This window comes from Lontra canadensis, unplaced genomic scaffold, assembly GCF_010015895.1.
Source record: "Lontra canadensis isolate GAN:19392208 unplaced genomic scaffold, GSC_riverotter_1.0 scaffold59, whole genome shotgun sequence".
In the NCBI taxonomy this organism is placed as follows: domain Eukaryota; kingdom Metazoa; phylum Chordata; class Mammalia; order Carnivora; family Mustelidae; genus Lontra; species Lontra canadensis.
Genome location: NW_022631053.1, coordinates 4,345,621 through 4,368,081, shown reverse-complemented (window position 1 = coordinate 4,368,081; position 22,461 = coordinate 4,345,621). Strand labels below are relative to the sequence as shown.

The 22,461-nt window shown below is 39.7% G+C and overlaps 1 protein-coding gene across 1 annotated transcript in view; it reads right to left on the bottom strand.

The window, feature by feature from the left end:
* LIMA1 (LIM domain and actin binding 1) overlaps positions 1 to 19,464 on the bottom strand; it is an 89,783-nt gene extending 70,319 nt beyond the window's left edge. The window contains exon 1 of the mRNA XM_032876820.1: positions 19,340 to 19,464. The gene's annotated coding sequence lies outside the window, so the exon portion shown is untranslated. The remainder of the gene's footprint in view (positions 1 to 19,339) is intronic.
* Positions 19,465 to 22,461: the final 2,997 nt, after the last annotated feature.

Below are 22,461 nucleotides of genomic sequence, written 5' to 3'. Positions count from 1 at the left end.
GCTTAATTCTTCCCCAAACACTGTTTGTTGGTCAAATAACCCCAAAGTCTGAAAGCCAAAACACACTAGTTTGGTGTAGTTTCCTTAAGAATGGACTGAGGGTGTGGTTGAGCTGACAGGGAAAAGTTGTACCTTCTTGGAGAAGATCAGCTGCCCTGCTGTCCCGCCCTAAATTTCAGCCTGAGGTATATTTTAGTGAGGGCAGGTAGCTGTGCTTCTCAAAGTAGAGAAATAGTTTAAGAGCAGAAAGGTAAAAGAAATCTAAAAAAGAACCATAATCATCTTTTTTTTTTTTTTAAGATTTTATTTGAGAGAATGAGAGATCGAGAGCATGAGAAGGGGGAGGGTCAGAGGGAGAAGTGGACTCCCCGCTGAGCAGGGAAACTGACGTAGGACTCCACCCCTGGACTCCAGGATCATGACCCCAGCCAAAGGCAATCGCTTAACCAACTGAGCCACCCAGGCGCCCTAAAAAAGAACTACCTTTTTTTTTTTTTTAATTTATTTATTTGACAGAGACACAGTGAGAGAGGGAACACAGCGAGAGTGGGAGAGGGAGAAGCAAGCTTCCTGCCAAGCAGGGAGCCTGACGTGGGGCTAGATCACAGGACCCTGGGATCATGACCTGAGCTGAAAGCAGCTGCTCAACAACTGAGCTACCCAGGCGCCCCAAAAAAGAACCATCTTGATACAGATTTATCCCATGGTATGAAGGAGAGGGCAAGGAACCCAGTGGCCCTTTGCTTATCCAGCTATTTCTGTCACTGTGGTTACCAACTTCTGCCCATTCCAAAGGGTCTTGAACCTCTCAGGGACTGGGAATTCATTAAAGTCATCACCTTCTGTAGGAATGAGGACTTTCATCTCAGATTTGGCTCTGGCTGTCTCATAACCCAGGGAATTCTTGCTCAGGGAAATGTGGCAGCCCTCTGTTTTGTTGATGGAAAAGGCTTGACCCTTAACCCATGACCTGAACTTTGACATCCCTGCTGTTGATTATTTCCACAATGCCCACCACGTCACTGAACACCAAACTGAGTTTCTGTCAGTTACCTACTATAATGGAGTTAATTTCGCCCTTGATTTGCAATGTCTATTGACACACTTGTATATGTCAGCCACCTGTTTCATCTCTGTGTCATCAGTCACCAGGTTGGAAACATTCTTGATTTTCCACTCTCCAGGGAAGTTTGTTTTAAACACTGATTTCCGGGTCCCATCCCACAATTCTGACTCCTTAGGTTTGGAGTAGGGCCTGGGAAGACCACATTTTAACAAGAATCTTGAAGTGATTCTAGTGTCAGTGGTTTCCCTATCACATGTTGGAAAACACTGAAATAAAAAGGTTTAAAACCCAGATGTATTCCAAGAAAAACAGAAAAACAGAAGCATAAAAGATTTTTATATTGCTTACTTTCAAATATTGCCATTCAAGAGGCGCCTGGGTGGCTCAGTGGGTTGAGCATCTGATTCTTGATTTCAGCTCAAGCCGTGATCTCAGGGTTGTGAGATGGAGCCCTGCTCAGTGGGGACCCTCTGCTTAAAGATTCTCTCCCTCTTCCTCTCCCTCCACTCACATGTGCGTTCCCTCTCTCCCTCTCTCTCACAAAGAAATAAAGTTTAAAGAAAAACAAAAACCAAAAACAAAATGAAGCAAACAGAAAAGCTTGCCTGTCCAGCAGGCACAAAATTACTCTGTAGACTAATGACTTGTGATAACAAAATTGTGTTTTTTTCATTCTTTTTGTCTCTAGCTTGATTTATTGCTGAATTTAAAGCGCTGCTTAAGAAAAGTATGCACAATTTTAAAAATGGTATCTGAGCAGAAATTCCAGTTTATTTTTACCTACCACATATGAAGGCAGCTAAATTTGAGATGTCAAAAGTTAAAGCGGGAAGCCAACAGACTTGGGCTCTAATCTTTCATCTGCAACTAATTAGCAGTATCATCTGCTAAGACATATCTCAGGGCCTCAATTTCCTCTGGTGTAAAATGAAGGGGTTAAAATAGCCTAGTATTTTTCTAATTGCAGGTCACAATTAGTGAGTTGTGAAATCAATTTTAACAGGTCGGAACCAAGATGTTTGCGCTAAAGAAAAAGAACAGAATGAAATACAAAATGTCAGGCTGCATCACACAGAGTTTAAGTATTCTTTTATAAAGCTTTTGTTTCAGTTATTTGTGTGTGTATAACTGGGTAAGAATGTAAAGTATTTCTTACTGTGGGATGTGGTTTAAAAAAATTATAGTTTGACAAGTGTTGGCGAGGATGTAGAGAAATTGAAACTCTCATAGACGCTGCTGACGAGAATGTAAAATGATGCAGTTGCTTTGGAAAATAGTTGGCAGCTCCTCAGAGGGTTAAACACATCATTATCATCTGATCCTGCCACTCCACTCCTGGGGGGAGGGGGTACACACAGACAGAGAAGTGAAAAAAGAACACATGTCTACACAAAAAGTTGTACAAGACTGTGCACGATGCCATTATTCACAATAGCCCCAAGTGGAAACATTCCAAATGTTCATCAACTGATAAGCAGATAAACAAAATGTGGTCTAGCCATATAAAGGTATAAAATTTGGCCATGAAACGGAATGAAGTACTGATACATCCTTCAACATGGATGAACCTTGAGAAAATTATGCCAAGTAAAAGAAACCAGTCACCAAGATCCTATATCGTATGATTCCATTTATATGAAATGTCTAGAATGGGCATACCTATGGAAACAGAAAGGAGATCATGGTTGACTAGCCCTGGCGGGAGAGTTGAAGGGGATTGGCCTGACTGTTAAAGCGTATGGAGTTTTTCTGGGAGGTGATGAAAGTGTTATAAAATTGATTGTGGTGATGGCTGCACAACTCTGCGAATATATCAAAAACCAGTAACCCACACACCTTAAATAGGTAAATCGTATGGTATATATTTCAATAAAACTGTTATTTTAAAAATTATAGATTGAAAGCCACTAGACTAGATGATCAATGATTACTGAGGCCCCTGGGAATTCTCAGGGTGCCCCGACCCAGGGGCACATCACCTATCTTCATATCCTGGTTATTTGGAGCCAGAGCAGTGCCATGGGAACACCTGCTGATTCCAGTCCGGAGTCCAGGGCTAACCAGATGCACGGCGACCTCTCTGTGCTACACTTTCCTACTGTGTAAAATGAGGCTGACACATCTAAGCTACAGGGTGGTTCTAAAAATAAAAGGAGAAAATAAAGGCAAAACAGTACCTGGCGCATTGCTTGAGGAAAGAGCCAAATCTTGTCTGTCTTTTGGATGCCTCTGTGTCTAAGAAACCGAATAAATATTATTCCAAAGGTTTAGTTAATAGATTATATATTTGGGCTTAGTTTAGTTTATATGTCATTTTAACAAGGCCTATGTCATAAGGCTCTGATTAAAATAACTCATAAACCTAACATAGTCTTCAGCCGTTTGACTTTTTTTAGTGCTAAATTTACTCTAATATTATCTAATGGAGGTAGTAATACTAGTAAAGGAGTTAGTGGTCTCTTTAAAGCATGAAATTTTTATTTCATAATGACCAGGAAAATTACCTATCTCCTCTTAAATGTCTGTTTTAGACATGTGAGCAATTAGTTTTTGTAGCTTTTGCCCACAAGTCAAATTAAACAGGAATCACTTTTTTTTTTTTAGGATAAATGTAACCAAATTGCAAAAAGGAAAACTCCAGATATAAATGTGGGGACTTAATAAGGTTCTTGTTGCAATATAAAAGTTTTCAATCTTTGATTAAGTCAGAGGTTTTCAAAAAGGGTTTCAGCAGCCAAGGCAGAATTCCCAAGCATCCCTCAAATCTCCCCACACCACCAGCCTCCTTCATCCTCTCCTTTCCTTTGGGAAACCTCACCTCCACAGTTCTCCACAAGCACCCCAAACTAGGGCTGCCCATTGTTCATTGCCTATCTTCCTTGTCAGAGTGATTGGTCAAGAAATGGGCCTGCCTAGCATAAATGATTATGTGGAAACATACAATGTAAGAAACCAAAGTCTCTGCCTCCTCTCGTATACTCCTTTCCCCAGGACAATCTGACTTGCCAAAGGTAACCTCTGTCACACTTTGGAATATAAACTTTCTGATATTACCTATACGTGATAGTAATAGCAAATGCACAGCACAACAGGTCAGTCACTGTCCTAAGCATTCTACATATATTATTTTATTCTCACAACAACTCATGAGATCCTACAGTGATGCTTAGTTTACAAATGAGGAAACTGTGAGGCACAGAGATGTTAACACCAACATATAAACACATACATTTTTTTTAAAAATTAGTGATTTTATGTTAATGTGCTATTCAGCAATTATTTATTTCCTCTTGGACATCTTCCCACACAGGAGAGGAGGACCTATAGGGAAAGCCACATAGATGGAGGAGGACATATAGATCTATCTACCTCAGCCTTTCAGTACCAAATACTATCTCACTCTGTAATCTTCTATAACTTATGTAACCTGGTCCCTGTTAATGAATACACAGGTTGCTGGAGGTTCTTCATAATTAAGAACAAGACTGCAGTGAACATTTCTACTATTGTCTACTTGGAGGTGTGTGCATCTATGGTGTAAATTCCTGGGAGCAGCATTTCTAGTTTAAAAGGCCTATGCAGTAAAAAAATTTTAATGTACATTCCCAAATTTTCCTCCAAAAAAGTTGCATCAATTTATATTTGAACCACTAGCTACATGAAAAAGACTATTTTCCACATTCTTGTGAATACTGAGCATGCTTAATCCTTTTTATTTTTTTCCAATCTGCCAGATGTGTGAAAAATGGTACATTATTGTTTTAGTTTTCATCCCTTTAATCGTGGGGGATGTTGAACATATTTTCAAATGTGTGCTGGCCCCTGAATATTTTATTTTTTGAAACTACATTCACTTCTTAAACATTGTTTATAAATTGTTTATTATCTCTACAACTTAATTACTTTTTAAAGTTCCACAAGGACTTTCTTAATATCATGTGTAACTCCTTGGACAATTCATATTGCCTCTCACAGCAGCTCTCCTTTCCTGGTGTCTGATTCCTATCCAGATCTCATTAACATTCTTTCCCAACAGAAACGTTGCTTGACTTTACAGATGAGATGGTTTCTGTAGAGTTCCCTTTTTAGGGCACCCACCCCTTGTTGGGTCACCAGTGCACAGTCCTTCAAGAAGCCCGACTGACACCAATAATCCAAGCATTAAGATCACTGTTTGGGGTTGTATTTCAGCTGCTACCCTCAACTAGCCAATCTAATGCTTCTCAGTTGTGGGGGGCTGAGGGGGTGGTTGGAGGGGGTGGTGATGGAGGGGTTGGGGAGGGTGCTATGAATATCTGATCATCTTTGGAATCCCAATCTCTCATGGGGAGTCCAAACACTTCTAATTTTTCTTAAAACAGTTCCCTATGATTTCAATGTAAAAATAGCATTGGGAATTTAGATTTGGTTTAATCCCAGAGTTATTGGGCTTCAGCAAGGAGGCAGACACTGGCTCTAATACCCCACTGTCTAGATGGACTGTGTCAAAATCAGGTAAAAAATCTGGGCCACCTTAGCATAAGCCTGGGAATTGGTTATTTGGCACTGGTCATATGCAAGGTAAGTCATTCCATTTGACTTTATTCTCCTAGTCTTTATGATACCATGAAAAGACTATTATTCTCATCTTACAGAGAAAGAAACTGAGGCCCAGAAAGGTTAAATAACTTGCTCAAGATCACACAACTAGTTAGGTAGTATGACAGATGTCAATGTCTAATGACTTACTGCAAAAACACATGTTCCTGGTATTTGCGGGTGGTCTGGGCCAGGCTCATCCTAAGTGTCTTGAAACTAGACGGGCTAGTTCAAATGCCCCAGGCTGTTCCACATCAAACCCATTCTGCCCCTGGTTCTTTTCTGCTCAAGTCAACATCTTCAGTCTACCGCTAACTTATTGGGTAACACTAGGAAAATTACTCTAAGCCTTAGTCCCATCATCTCTCAAATATTCCTTTAGCTCAGTGCTAAAATAAATGCTTAATAAAGTGAAAGTGGTAGCGCTAATAAAAACATCGAATACTGGGACAGCTGGTTGCCTTCAGTTCAGGTCATGATCCCAGAGTCCTGTGATCGAGTCCCACGTCAGGCTCCTTTTTTTTTTTTTTTTTTTTTTTTAAGATTTATTTATTTATTTATTTGATAGACAGAGATTACAAGTAGGCAGAGAGGGAGAAGCAGGCTCCCCACCGAGCAGAGAGCCCGATGGCGGGCTCGAGCCCAGAACCCTGAGATCATGACCCGAGCTGAAGGCAGAGGCTTTAACCCACTGAGCCACCCAGGTGCCCCCCACATCAGGCTCCTTGCTGAGCAGGGAGCATTCTTCTCCCTCTGCCTGCCACTCCCTCTGCTTATGCTTTCTCTCTCTCTCTGACAAAGTAAAAAAACAGAAAAATCTTAAAAAAAAATAGAGAACACTTACTGAACACTTATCATGTGTCAGGTGCATATTGTTTTTGCATTATATTTTTGTGCATTTTTGTGCATTAATTGTTTTTGCATATATAGGTTTCTTAATCCTAGGGTGCCTGGGTGGCTCAGTGGGTTAAGCCTCTGCCTTCTGCTCAGGTCATGATTTCAGGGTCAGAGGGAGCCTGCTCCCCACCCCCACTGCCTACATGTGATCTCTGTCTGTCAAATAAATAAATAAAATCTTAAAAAAAAATAAGTTTCTTAATCCTTAGAGTAGCACACTCGAAATATTATTGTCCCACTTTATAGATGAAGAAACTGAGGCCCATAAAGGTCAAATAAATTTAACTTATTAATTTTTTTAGGAGAATGGGATGAAAATAAAATGACCTCTAGCACAGAGAATAAGCCAGAAATTCCATTCTACTGTACACTATATTTCAGGCAACTTATTTTTGTTTAATTAGCAATAAGAAAAGAAGATCTCTACTGTCATCTCTGAGAAAGTGTCAATGACTACCAGGAGCACCAGATCTGCTTAAAACCTTGACACCATTTCTCTGTACCTAAAAGTCTGAATCTCTCTCAAAATCTCTCCCTCTCACTGTGTAAGGACCAAATTATAGGTATTCTCAATACCTCTGTGAAAACTCTAAATAGAAAATGATATATAACTATCCTACATGGCTTCCATTACTTTATTACTTTATTCAGCAGTTTGAATATCTTATCTTCTTGTACTTTTGAAACCCAAATTAGCTTTTTACATAATTGTGGTAGTCTTCATGTATCTTATTTGGACAGGTAAAAGAGTAACCTCCAATTACAGTCTTTAAAAACTGACTTTGCTCTAAAATTTTTAGGTCACAAGAACCTTCCTAATCTTTTTTTTCTTCTTTAAATTAAAAATCACCCAATATACTCCAAGTTTGATTCTACCTCTCAAATCTAATTTGTTATTTATCTGCTTGGTTCTTCTTCCTCTTCCCCCTCCCCAGTTGGTAATTAACTTATTGTAAGGGCGAACATAATCCAGTGGATTGAGTTTTTTTGTTTGTTTGTTTTTCAGAATTATTCACACATAGTAAGAAAAATCTCTCAGTAAGTAGAAAAACAGATAATTATATCAGTAACTTCATATTTAAAGTGAAGAGAAGAGAAAGGCATAGTTAACTTGAAAAAGAATGTGGAAATTTATAATCAACTAAGACTGTTACAGAAAGCATAGTTTTACTCTGAATAGCCTGTTTCTCCTTCAACCTTTGCACCATTCCATGCTTTTAAAATCAGATGAGTCATGTATCAGTGCCTGGTACAGTGTAGAAGCTCAATAAAAATCTGTCATATGAATAAAAAACAGTTTTATGTTAGTTCTCAGTTGCCACATATCTCAACAAAGGCCCACTTACAAAACTGAATGTCTATAAACCACATGCTCACAAGTCTTGTCAATTACATGCTTAATTAACACAGAGTAGCTAATTAAAGAGTCTTCTTTACAATGTCAAACCAGAAGAAATATGTACACTTATTTTAAGAAGGCTGCTTCCGGTTAAGGATATAACCCCCTTATACAAGTCCTTTATGCTTAATAATTAATCGAGTTTTCTCCATTAATTACAGGGCTTCTTAGTTTCAAGCCTGGCCATTTCCAGGAAGGGCCTGGCTTCCATTCTTCTTAGCTGAAATTTTAGATGATGTGTTTTTTTTTTCAGGACTTGCTTAATCTGAAAAGCCAGTTCAGATCAATTTAACCAATCCCTTCAAGCAGAAGGAGAATTAAAACGAGTTTACTGAAAAGTGACTCTTCTCTAGGCAAGTTCTCTATCTCTTCTTTCTGTACAAACCTGAGAAGCTAACCCAGAACAATGCTTTCATCAAGTACGAGCATAGCTGAAGCTGATTAAACAAAGACGGACCACGGAGCCACAGAAGTGATAAAATTTTGCTACTTATCTCAATCAATGCTATGCAGCTTATGTCTTAGAGACTGGTCACAAACATCTTAATATTAGTGGGTTTTTTTTTTTTTAAGATTTTATTTATTTATTTGACAGAGAAAGACACAGCGAGAGAGGGAACAAAAGCAGGGGGAGTGGGAGAGGGAGAAGCAGGATTCCTGCAAGCAGGGAGCCTGATGCCAGGCTCCATCCCAGGACCCTGGGATCAGGACCCAAGCTGAAGGCAGATGCCTAACGACTGAGCCACCCAAGCACCCTAATGTTAGTGTTTTAACTACACTTTAATGTTTACCTTCTAAAAATTATATCAAATGATGATGCTGTTTTAAAGTTTTTGAAAGGCATTTATTGAGTAGTGGTCTTTTAGTTGGCATGGGGGAAGTCAATCAACTTCTTTGGGTCTCAGTTTCTTCAACTCAGAAACATATTTACAAGGGATGGTTGTGAGGATTACCAGTTTTTTGTTGTTTTGTTTTATTTAGAGAGGGAGAGAGAGAATCTCAAGTAGACTCTATACCCCCGTGCAGGGCTTACTGATGCGGGACTCAGTCTCACAACATTGAGATCATGACCTGAGCCGAAATCAAGAGTTGGACACTTCACTGACTGAGCCACCCAGGTGCCCTGGGATGGTTGTGAAGATTAAATGAGAGAATAAAACTAAAGTACTTTGAAAACTATAAGTTGCTATAAAAACTATTGTAATTTTTGATAAAATTTCAAGTCAGTTTCAAGAAAAAAAAAAACAGAATTAAAGAATAAGTCTATCCGGGGTGCCTGGGTGGCTCAGTCAGTTAAACGTCTACCTTCAGTTCAGGTCATGTTCTCAGGGTCCTGGGATTGAGCCCTGAATTAGGCTCTGTGCTCAGCAGGGGATCTGCTTTTCCCTTTCTCTCTGATCCCTCCCCAACAGCTTGTGCTCTCTCTCTCCCTCAAATAAATAAATAAAATATTTGTTTAAAAAAGAGAAGTTTACCCAATGAAGAGAAATTAGAAGAAACTAGAACAGATGATTTCAATTATCTGATTTAACCAGACATTACCAAGAAACCCCTTGTCTGAAGCTGTTGCTAAAAATCTTTCAAATCAATAGGTATGTAGTAAGAATACTGAACATAATTTCATTTTTCCTTGAGGATTCTAGGTAGTTTTCTTATTTTTCTTCTAGAAAAGAAAAGCTTAAGAAAACTTTTGGTTGCTTAAAAATTCTAGTTAGTTGGATTCTAGTTTTGCCGTAAGTTGTTTTGTCAGTTGGATTCCAGTTTTGCTTGCTTTAAAAAATGCAGTGAGAAGGCACCTGGGTGGCTCAGTTGGTTAAGCAACTTCCTTCAGCTTAGGTCTTGATCCCCGAGTCCCAGGATCGAGTCCCACATTGGTCTCCCAGCTCCATGGGGAGTCTGCTTCTCCCTCTGACCTTCTCCCCTCTCATGTTCTCTCTCACTCTCTGTCTCTCAAATAAATAAATAAAATCTTAAAAAAAAAATGCAGTGAGAGCTAAAGGACTAGTACTGGGCAGCAGTAACAACCCTGGAAATAGATTCTGACAGTGGGAGTGAAATAGTGGCCTGGATCCTGGGAACACCTTGGAAAACCTGCCCTCAGAACTGAATCCTGGCGATCCCAGCCTCCATTTGTCCTGTTCCCTTCAGAAATCCTCTGAAGCTGCTACCTGTTTTGACCCCAGATGGAACTACTCAGCTGTTGTCTATTAAACAACAACAAAACTTTGGATTGCAAACCAAAACAAGACTTGTTAAAATAAGAAGTCTATCTTCAAAGGTTTATTCATGCATTCAACAAATGCTTATTGAGGACTTAGCATGTGTCAAGCAGTGCTCTACCTGCTAAAGGTACAGCGTTAAAAGTGACAGACAAGGCCTCTGCTCTCATGAAGCTTCCATTCTACTGGGGAAACAGGACAATTAAATATGGTGACTAGTGCAGTGAAGGAAATACAAAGAGAGTAACTGGAGTGGTGGTAGGAAAAGGGCCAGATGCTTTAGATAGCCAGCTGGGGAAGGCCTCTTTGGGAGAATGACATTTGAGCTGAAACCTGAATGATGGGGAGGACATAGGCAGCCAGCCAGGGGAAGAGAAGAGATGTGGGAGTTTTCAAGATGGAAGAAATAGCAAATGCAAAGGCCCTGAGGTAGGAATAATATGGCTGGGAGTGAATAAAAAGTATGAAATGATGACAAAGCTGAGTAGCAGCCAGATTTAATAAAGATTTATAAGCAGTGGTAAAAGATCTTAATTTTATTCTAAGTGTGAGGGAAAGCCAAACATTTTTTATGTAATAGTGCTCACAAGAAGAGATATATTTCATATTCTTTATGATATTTAATTGCCTATTATATGTATAATGACAACTCAATAAAAAGGAACAGCAGAGTTCTCAAACTCAGAAGACTTATAATCTTTCAAGGAAGCAATAATTCATAAATAATGACAGTACTGAGGTTAAAAAAATGAAGTAAAAATAAAGTGCTAAGTGAAGACTGGGTAGGGAGCCACTGATTAAATAGAAGAAATTAGAAAAGGCTTTATTTTTAAAAGGAGCATTTTATTTGAGCTCCTAAGGAAAAGGATTTAAGCAGGAGTGGGAGGAGAGAGGAGCCTGAGGCTGTGGGAACTGCATGAGCAAAGGCACAGAGGCAGGAAGGGACGGGTGGGTCCAGGAAACCATGAATCACTGTGTGGCTACAATGCCAGGTGGGTGGGTGGTGATGTGGGAGATAAGCCTGGAAAAATAGGCTGTCAGGGTGTGGGAGTGGGGGTCTTGAAGGGCATCCAGAGGAATTTAGATTTAATTTACTTGGGCTTTGCTTCCCCTTAAGTGTGTAAATGAATCTTCTGTGGTACTTTGTTAAAACTGCAGATTCCCAGGCCCCATTCCTCCAAATGCAGTGATTTATAAGTCTGTTGGGACCTGGAAATCAACCTTTTACACTAATACTACAGGTGATTCTAAACAGGATATCAAGGGAACCATACTTTGAAAACCAGTATTCTGCGTGTGTGTGTGTGTGTGTGTGTGTGTGTGTGTGTGACAACTTTGTACTAAAAGGGGAAAACTGTAGCCAATTCTAAGGACTTTAGCAAAAAAGGGGGATATGCATTAGAACAACAACAAAGAGCCACTATCACTGTTGGGGTAGAATCAACCAAACATGGCAACATCTCCCAAATGTGGGAAAAGAGGAGGACTGGGAAGTCTGGGTGGCTCAGTCAGTTAAGTGTCTGCCTTCAGGTGAGGTCATGGTCTCAGGGTCCTGGGATGGAGTCCCACCCTGGGCTCCCTGCTCAGTGGGGAGTCTGCTTCTCTCTCTCCCTCTGCCATTCCCCCCACTTTCCCGCTTGTGCACACACACACTCTCTCTCTCAAATAAATAACTAAAATCTTTAAAAAAAAAAAAAAAGAAAGAAAAAGACCGAAGCGTTCAAGACAACTTCAAGCTTTCTCCTTAGGGAAACGACATGGACACAAGTGCCTAGTACACAGGAAATATCTACATGGTCTGCCAGGTAGTTGGAAATTCGGATGTGGAGCTCAGAAGATATGCAAAGGAACTAAACATACGGCTTTGATACTCCTAAGTAAATTCAAGACAAATTAAAAAATTAGTTATAAAAAATAAAAATAAAAATTAGAAGGCAGGGATGCCTGGGTGGCTCAGTGGTTTGGGCCTCTGCCTTCAGCTCAGGTTTTGATCTCAGGGTCCTGGGATTAAGCCCCACGTCGGGCTCTCTGCTCAACGGGGAGCCTGCTTCCCCCTCTCTCTCTGCCTGCTTCTCTGCCTACTTGTGATCTCTCTCTGTCAAATAAATAAACAAAATATTTTTTTAAAAAATTAGAAGGCCATCAAAGTGAATACTTAACTCAGCTTCAGATGGCAAAAGACCTCACAAGGTAAAGGCAACCAAAGAACTCCCAGAGAAAAAGATCTATAGATAAGTAATAATATGCCATATATAAAATTAAAAGACAAATAACTAGTTAAACATTTGACCACAGGGCAAAGAATTAACATTCTTAAAATGAAGAGCTGGGCACCTGGGTGGCTCAGTTGGTTAAGTGTCTGCCTTCAGCTCAGGTCATGATCTTGGGGTCCTGGGATAGAGCCCCTTGTTGGGTTCCTGCCCCGTGGGGAGTCTGCTCCTCCCTCTCCTTCTGCCCCCCCCCTTCCTGCTCATGCTCTCTGTTTCACCCTCTCACACTCTCTCAAATAAATAAATAAAATATTTTTAAAAAATGAAGAGCTTATGCAGATGACAAAGAAAAAAGCCTACTAAGTATAGCTTCTTTCTTTTTTTTTTTTAAGTTTTTATTTATCTATTCGACAGACAGAGATCACAAGCAGGCAGAGAGGCAGGCAGAGAGAGAGGGGGAAGCAGGCTCCCCATGGAGCAGAGAGCCCGATGTGGGGCTCGATCCCAGGACCCCGGGATCATGACCTGAGCCGAAGGCAGAGGCTTTAAACCACTGAGCCACCCAGGCGACCCCTAAGTATAGCTTCTATATGAAACAGTGGAAGTTGTTAAGTAACTTGGCTTGGCAATTTAAACCTCTTGTCATAAAATAAGATTTGCTTTACATCCATTAGAGATGATGGGGCTTTGTGGCATAGATCATCAGGGCTTTTATGATTTATGTAACTAGACTGCCAAGTGTCAATCTATGGGAGTGCTTCAAAAATGCCAGTCTTTGCAAGTTCTACTGTTCTGAGGGCACAAACATATTAAAGTGCCTCTAGATTCCATTAAGCCTTGCTATCCCTATGAAAATTGCCTTTACTGCAGTGATTTAAGTGACTAGTCTTTTTCCTTGGGCTCTATATTTCTAAATTTGGTGAAGGGTTAGGGATAGAACAAAAAATAATTTCATAACAACTAGAGGGTGGTGGCTTGAAAGCATCCTTTCAGCGCAGAGGTTGTATGGACTTTGGGATCAATGACCCAACCCTCCCATTTTACAGAAAAGGCTCAGAGAGGATGAATGACTTGCCCAAGATCACCTAAGTGGTTGCTTCCCAGTACCAAGTTGGGAATCCTGGCTTTCAGGTCAATACCCTTTCTACTTGGCAGTGCTGCTCCAGCAATCACAAGCTCTGGGTTCTCACACCAATGGGCATTTAAAATTCTATAATTTCAGGTGATTGGGTGGCTCAGTTGGTTAAGCAACTGCCTTCGGCTCAGGTCGTGATCCTGGAGTCCTGGAATCAAGTCTGGTATTGGGCTCCCTGCTCAGCAAGGAGTCTGCTTCTCCCTCTGACCTTACCCTTCGCATGCACTCTCTCTCTCTCTCTCTCATTCTCTCTCAAAAAAATAAATAAAATCTTAAAAAAGAAATAAAATAAGATGCTACAATTTCAACTTGTGTACAGTTTCCACCTCATCACTCCACTCATTCAGTTTGGCCTAATAAAAATCTGTACTCCCTCCCCAAAAGCCCCAAATAAATGAAAGAACCCCAAACAAAAAGCAACATAATTAAAATGTTAAGACCCCAAAATGGGAATGGATTAACCAAAAGACAATGCACAGAGGAAACTGAAATGGAAATGAACATATGAAAAATGTTTGCTCTCACTAGTAATAAAACACAAATTAAATCACTTTTGCTTAACAAATTACTAAAGATAAAAACATAAGATCCAGTATTATGAAGGATGACCTCAGATGGACACTCACAATCACTGCAGGTGAGAATGTTAATTTAATTAGTCTAATCCTTAAGAAAAGCAATTTGACAGCAGGTTTAGTGTTTTTTAATTTTTATTCCCTATGACCCAGTAATTCAATTTCTGGGAATCTAACCTAAGGAAATAGTGAGTGATTTGTACAAAGATTTATGCATTAATTTATTCTCAATTTTTTCACTTGTTAATAATGTTGTAACAATCGAAATACCCAACTACACAGATAAATTATGCAATATCAATACAATAGGATATTGAACATCCATTATAATTGTTTGCAAATAATTTTGATACCATGGAAAATTATGACATAGAGTAAAAAAGCAAATACAAAACTGTATCTACTGTAATAGGATGAGTCCAATTACCGTGTGTGTGTGTGTGTGTGTGTGTGTGTGTGTCTGTATCAAAGTGGGGGAAAAAACTGAAAGAAAATATGCCAAATAGTTCTCTCTGGAACAGATTGTGGAATATTTTGTCTTCTTTTTAATTTATTTTTCCTCAAGCTTTTCATAATAAGCATATGTAATTCTTCTCCTCTAAATGGGTATACATGTTTGTATATGTGAAAATAAAACAAGAATTATCTATATAATGACAAAAGAGGTTAAAAAATAATCTGCAAATCAGTCACATGGAGATGTTAGTTGAAGCCATGGAAATAGATCAGACTGCACAGGGAAAGAGTATAATAAGAGCAGGATGCTGGACCATGGCACACACCAACACTTGGGGTCAAAAAGAGTATGAGTTAGTGAAGGGACATGGTGGGGGGGAGTGTTAGATTAGAAGATGGACAACCAGGTGAAGTCATGCTGAGAAAGTCAAATAAAAGAAAGAACCAAAACAGTTTCTCACTTTGTCAAATGTTGCCAAGTGGTTAGAAGGAGGACAGTGACAGGATCCTTACAGGGAAATCACTGGGTACGATGCAAGAGTAGACAGGTTTCCTCTAGTGCTGGAGGTGGAAGCCAAATCTGAAATTTATCTATTCAGTGAAACTGACTATGAGGAAAAGAAGTCCTGGGCCATTTGCTTAAATTTCAGTTTATGGGGGGAAAAAAGATTGTGGAAATCTAAAACCAAGTTAAAAGTATATCAGGATTACTAATCTATCGGTAATGAATCAAAAACTGGCATGAAAAACCATGTTTGAGGGATTGTAAAGTTTTTCATATAGTAAGCTCTGTTATAGGATAAATAAGAGAAAAAAATAGCTCCACACTTGTCATCAGAAGTATAAAAGGTCAATCTTTCTAAAAGGGTGGGGGGCTTCTGGCTGGATCAGTTGGTAGGGCATGCAAAGCTTGATCTCAGGGTCATGAATTTGAGCCCCAGGTTCAGTGGAGAGATTACTTAAAAATCAAGTCTTTTAAAAGAACACAAAAAGTTTGCTTTTTTTTCCTCTTAAAGATGTAAGTTCTTAGTTTCATTGTAGCATTATGAAGACATTTTTAAAAAGAAAATAAAATGAATGTAACATACCATAGTATCTTGGTAACTTCTCAGGACTGCACATGTGAAGTCTCTAGAAACATTTCCAAGTATAAAGAAATAATTTGACATGCTAAATAATGGATTGCTTTTGGGTCAAATCTTGTCCTTTTAATAAAAAGAGATCTGCTTTTGCACAATAATTTGAGCCTCAGGGACTTTGCATCCAGCCACACAATAAACATAGCAGTATGTTCCTACCAAGAGTACCATTTACCATAGAATCTCAATTCCACAATCATTAAGTAAGAAACTACTCGATTTACAACCATTCATTTGTTACTAAAGAACCTTGAGAGTCTGTGTTAAGTAATTTAACATCACCTGAAGATTACTGTACACAATCCAAAGTAAAGTACTTTAACTTCCTATCACAAAACACAGTGAAAGACCATAGTAACCTTAAGAAAAAATAAATCTTTTCTTACGGAAATTCCTGACACGTCACAAATTTGCCTGTCTGCAGAAAGAGTACAATTCCAATCTAAATAAAACTCACTATTTCTGAGAGTACAGAATTAAGAACTCCTGAAAACTAGTTTCATTGTCAACATAAACAGGGACAAATTCTCCCAATTTGTGGCCTTTTTTGGCAAAGATGTCTAATGATCTCCTATACTCTCAACCTTTTTTTGTGTCTGAGTGTATATGTCTTTGATAAACCTTTCTGGTACAGAAGCCCTAGGTTAATTATAGTTGATTGTTGAAAAGTATCAGAGGAAAGTCACAAATTTGAAACCCTAAGAACAATCACTAAAATTGTACTTGAAAACATTTAAGGAAACAACATAATCATTGTAGATACCCAAATACATGCAAATACTGACTGCCTTTCCAAAAATTTCCAGTGGAGACCCCTTTCCCAAGATGCAAACAGAAAGAAAAGAGGTAAGTAATGTCAAAGAAATGTGTTCATCAAGTACCATGGCTCACATCACCAAATCAGATGACCACCATCTGTTTTATTAACTCAGAATCTCCATTTAAACAATGAAAAACAGGGGCATCTAAGTGGCTTAGTCAGTTGAGAGTCCGACTCTTGGTCTCAGCTCAGGTCTTGATCTCAGGGTTGTGAATTTGAGCCCGGCACTGGGCTCCATGCTGGGCATGGAGCCTATGCATAAACAAACAAGCAAACAAATAAGAAAAATGAAAACCATCATCACATAGAAGGGACTGTGTCATGTTCATCCTCTATATACTGGATCACTGGCACACAGTAGGCAATTAATAAAAACCTGCAGTTACATGAAGAGTGCTTTAGACTACCATAGACTTCAGATCATCAAAATTGCAAAGAATCTTTTAAACACTTCTGACCCCTTCCTCCTTCACTCATTTACCCATCCTGTTCCCTCTTCGAAAAAAAGAAAGAGACATTTTGAAGGCACCTTAGCAAGAAAAAGTATCCTCTGCCATCAAGATGGGCTGTTAAAGAACTGTTTTCACTTCTAAAGCTCTCTCTTCTTAGAATTATTAGAAGATTTAAAGTTAGTCCACCTTTAACCAGAATCTGGAACAAAACTTGAATGTACCAAGTTAAACAAAGTTGCACAATGAAGCAATTTTATAAAATGGCACTGTTTTCCTAATGTTGCCAATACACTATTCTATTCTCAGAAGCTCTACAATTCAGGAACTACATGATAACAACTTGGAGGCCCAATACAGAACAGTGAAAAACAGCTCCACCAACTATTTACTGAACTGACACAGAATTAGGGACAGGTCCTTATCCCACCTTCAAAAGGCCATACATACCATTGGCAAAACACCCCGTAAGAAGTATAAGCAATACAAATATATGAAGAAAATAATTCACTATTACTCAAAGTTTTTTGTTATTGTTGTTTATTTTGTTTTACTATTAAGGAAAAGTAGAAGAAAAGTTCCTCTTTTTTTTTTTTTTTTAAGTAGGCTCTATGCGCAGTACCGAGCCCAGGGTGGGGCCCAAACCCGACCCCGAGAGCAAGACCACGGCAGAGATCAAGAGTTGGGGGCTCAACCAACTGAGCCAACCAGGAACCCCAAAGAGGGACATTTTTTAAAACTGTATTTCCTATGCTTCTACAGCACTCTGGGCTGATGTCTAGTACAGCACTGATCTCACCAAACTTGTAAGTTGTAGCTGCTGATTCTATCTAACCCATTTTATTTTATTTTATTTTATTTGTTTTGTTTTTAAGATTTTATTTGTTTATTTGACAGACAGAGATGACAAGCAGACAGAGAGGCAGGCAGAGAGAGAGAGAGAGAGAGAGAGGAGGAAGCAGGCTCCCTGCCGAGCAAAGAGCCCCATGCGGGGCTCGATCCCAGATCCTGGGATCCTGACCCGAGCCAAAAAGCAGAGGCTTTACCCACTGAGCCACCCAGGTGCCCCTAACCCATTTGATTTTAAATAAGCTTTTTTAGAGTAGGGATGTTCAGAACTTTCAATCCATAATAGGACTGACAAAACAAAAGGTACTCAATAAATGCTTTGTCCAAAAAAATGAAATATGTTCCTAAAGTAATTACCTAATACCATGTTATGTACTGTTCTGTCAATTCAAAACAAGAAAATATATGTGCATGCAAAACTTTTTTTTAACCTTCTTTCCTGCTAATTCGATAACGTTTCGAAGGTCTACCTAAGACAGAATCATCCTTCATCCAGGCTATAACTCCACAGAAACTTAGAAAATGCTTGTTGAGGGTCATCTTCTTTTGTGTCTCCATCAGACCTCAGAAGAAAGTGTTATTTTATGGTTCCTAAAATATTTAACATTTGTGAATAGTATTAGTAACCATGTGGATAAAAAGTATTCTGTTTAATCACTTAAATCAACAGCAAAAGAAAGAATATTTAATGCAAAAGACCTCTCCCCTAAAGAGGTATTGTGTTAAGGCTGATAACTCTCTAAGTACTTTGGACTAACTCGACAGGCCAAGTCAGTAGAACCATCTGGATTAGGCAGACTTTTGAAAGCTGGAATTAGGTGAAAGACAATAGTAGTTCAAATATCTCTTACCAGGATCAGCTAAACTCGTTGTTGTAAGCACCAGTAAGAAGGCAAGGAAGGACGCCAGATGGTTGGCTCCTAGCACCTACACTTCAACCTTAGTAGGTGCAGCCACGGGTGTACAGTTACCTTATATTAACACCTACGTATGTTGGTGACAGGTGCCAGTGATATATACACGATAGTGATTCGAGGATGACACACCCAGCTGCAAGGACAGCTATATTCTCAACATGCCTCAAAGAGCTGTAAGTGTCTTAGAGTTCAGTTGGCAGATTGGAAGGGGGGAAATCGAAGAGGGAGGGAATGGCTTTAAATGAAGATGGGAAAAGAGCAGCTGAATATCAAAATACTTCCCTAGGAGACTGTTTTGAATTTTATGTCGCCTTCCTCCACTACACCAAAAATGTATATAGTTAGAAAGGAGTGTTTCCGATGGAAGAGGTGGTCCCATCAGCTCCCGCTCTCAAGCAGCAAAGGTTCGGCCCTACATAATTACTCCCAAGCCCAGCGCAGTACCCAGAAGTGAGGAAAGAGCAGATGATCAGTGGTTCCTCCACTCTTTCTCTCCGGGGGAAGAGGGGGCGGTTCACGCTCCTTGTGCTCCCCCTGCCCCAGAAGTCGCTGGAGAAAGAGACTGTGGAGGGAAGCCGGGGTCTCGCGCACTCCCCGGTTATAGAGGATGTGGAGTGAGAAAGCGCTTACCTGGCTAAAATCGGTCTTTCCTCCGTGCTGCTACCAGCCCTGCCACAGGTCCCAGGAGCTCTGCCTCGCGCACCTGTCGCGACCCAGCTGCAACACCTACAGCTCCTGCGGCCCCGCCCCGGTCCGGCTCAGAGCCCCGCCCCGCCCCGCCCCCCGCTGCGGGGGCGCGCACGCCCGCCGGCCTCCCGTGCGGCCTCTGGGCGGGCGTGCGCGCCACCGGCTGCGTACCCTGCGTTCCCGGCTGCTGGGGATGCTCCGCAGCGCGCAGCGTTTAGCGTCGTGAGAGGCGTGGCTGCTTTTCCAAGGGCTGCTTCTAAAGCTCCTGGCTTCTCTGTGAGGGAGCAACGCTCCTTTATTGTGCTTCTGTGCTTTGGCCTTAACTCTGACCCAGAGTTTCTGCAGTTTGACTCAGTAACGACTGGGCGGTTTGACCTAGGTTCAACTGTAGGTCAGTCCCCAACCAGGTTCCTGGTGCTTTCGGGGTAAGTTTTGTGAAGAGAGGGTTATTTGGAGGAGGCCGTGTGGTATAGTGGAAAGAGCTACAAATGAGCCCTGACTGTACCGCCTGACGTTCATCAAGTCGCTTTACCTCACTAGGGCTGTGTTTTCTTGTAAAAATTAAGTGGTTGGACAGGGCGGATCTAGTTTTCCAACAGCTCTAACCGTTATTATTGTATACTTAGAATTGGAGCTGTGTGAAAAATTGAGTACGTCAGGAGGCCTACCAGTTGGCATTCCCGTCCCCAAGTTCTTGCCCCAGTTCCGTGAGCAGCGTTGAGTACCCTCTGATAGTGTCCTTCCTTTTCCTGCACCGCACGTAAGGTAAGGTTTCGGAACACAAGTTTTCTGAAGGCTTTTGGAATTCATATAGCTTGACGAGTACTCCAGGGGGCTTGTGGTACTAAATGCCTATACTTATACTTCCTGAAGCAGTTAAGGAATATATTTAATAAGAGAAATTTCCAGCAACAGATGGATAGACCAATCCATTCCCTTCTTCCTTCAGATATGCAGCCTAGACTGATTTCTGGATAGGTACAAAGCATCAAGACTAGCAAAACTGGCAGGAAGCGTGGAAATGCAAAAGAATATCACTATAGGATGGTATTCCAGAAAATACATTCCCCTGCAGGCTTAGTTCCCACGATAGATGTCACAAACACATACTCAATTTGTAAAAACTCAAGCCAAATAAGGGCCCTTATTCTCCACCAAGAAGGCTAAGAAGCCTAATCTGGATCATTTAGACCTACCTTTGAATCTTGTCATAGCCACTTAACCAAGGAGGCAAATTACTCCCAAAATTCTCCCTTAGTGACCTTTTGAACATAGAACTAGTAGTACCTCACAGCTGACTTTTACCAGTTTTCAAAGCTGATTCCTAAATTTGGGGGGATTTTATGAGCCAGTTGTTAAACATAACCACTGTTATCAAATTGTATAAATTTACAATTAAATATGTTAAAATCAGATAATAAATACTCAAAACTCATAACTTTTTTTTTTTTTAAACTTAGTTTTACTTAGAACTCTGCCCCTGAGGGTGTGTATTTTATCTGTATGGTGGGAATATATACATCTTTTCCCAACTCTGGTCAGAGAGTTCATATTTGTACTTTGAAATTGGCTGCAATAGGAACATTTACATCATGGAAGTTGGCAAATGCTACAAATAACAGCTTAGTTTATTGTTTTGTTGATTTTCCAGGCCCAAATATCTGCAACTTTTTCTGTAAACAAATAGTAAATGTTTTAGGCTTTCTAGTACATATGGTCTTTGTCGCAACTACTCAACTCCTACATTAAAAATGAGTGTGGCCATGTTTCAGTAAAACTTTGTTTACAAAACAGTCAGGCTGATAGAGAGAATGTTGATAATGCAGAATTAAACTTAATAGTGTATCATATTCCTGGCCTTGACATTGTGAACAGCACAAAAAATTGAGGAAGTGTTCTTTCAGCATTCAGAAACTGTTGTCCAATTCAGCAAAGAAGTTGCTAATGTCTTTGATAAATGAGTGAAGTTCCAACATACCTCTTTGCTATTTTATTTCTGTCTTACTGGTTAACTTAGGTGAAAATATCAACCAGCATTCATGTCTGAACTACACTTTTGTTTGTTTGTTTGAACTACACTTCTTTGACAGTGTTGTGAGCATCTTTTTTGCTGAATCAGATTGTAATTAAGCATTTGTTCATAGTCTGATTTTGTGAAGTATTGTTGGAAAAAGAGTGAATCAAAACTGATGAATTTTCAAGAAATACCAGGTCACACAAAATATAAACATAGGCCAAAAAGCAAAGTTACTATTTTAGTTTAAAATCTTTGAGAACTAATATACAAACTCAATAAAGTTATAGAATACAAAATCAATACACAAAAATCTGTTCTCAACACTAATAACAAACTTAGAGAGAAATAAAAGAATCCCATTTACAGTTGCATCAAAAGGAATAAAATACCTATGAATAAATTAAACCAAGGAGGTGAAAGATCTGTATTTTGTTTTGTTTTTGTTTTTTTAAAGATTTTATTTATTTATTTGTCAGAGAGAGAGAGAGCGAGCACTGGCAGACAGAGGCAGAGGGAGAAGCAGGCTCCCTGCCAAGCAAGGATCCCGATGTGGGACTCCATCCCAGGACACTAGGATCATGACCCGAGCCGAAGGCAGCTGCTTAACCAACTGAGCCACCCAGGCGTCCTGAAAGATCTGTATATTGAAAACTACTTAAGACAATAATGAAAGAAATTGAAAAGGACACAAATAGAAAGATATTTTGGGCTTATGGACTGGAAAAATCAATATTATTAAAACGTTCTTACTACCCAAAGCAATCTACAGTTTCAGTGCAATCCCTATCAAAGTTTAAATGGCATTTCTCAAAGAAATAGAACAAATAATCCTAAAATTTGTATGGAACCAAGAAAACCCCTAAATAGCCAAAGCAATCTTGAGAAAGAACAAAGCTGAAAGGATGCACCCTGATTTTAAAGTATATAACATTTACTATATTATATTTAAAATAATATGGTATTGGTATAAAAACAGACCCATAAGACCAATGGAACAAAATAGAGAGCCTGGGGATAAACCCAAGCCAACAAATTTACAACAAAGGAG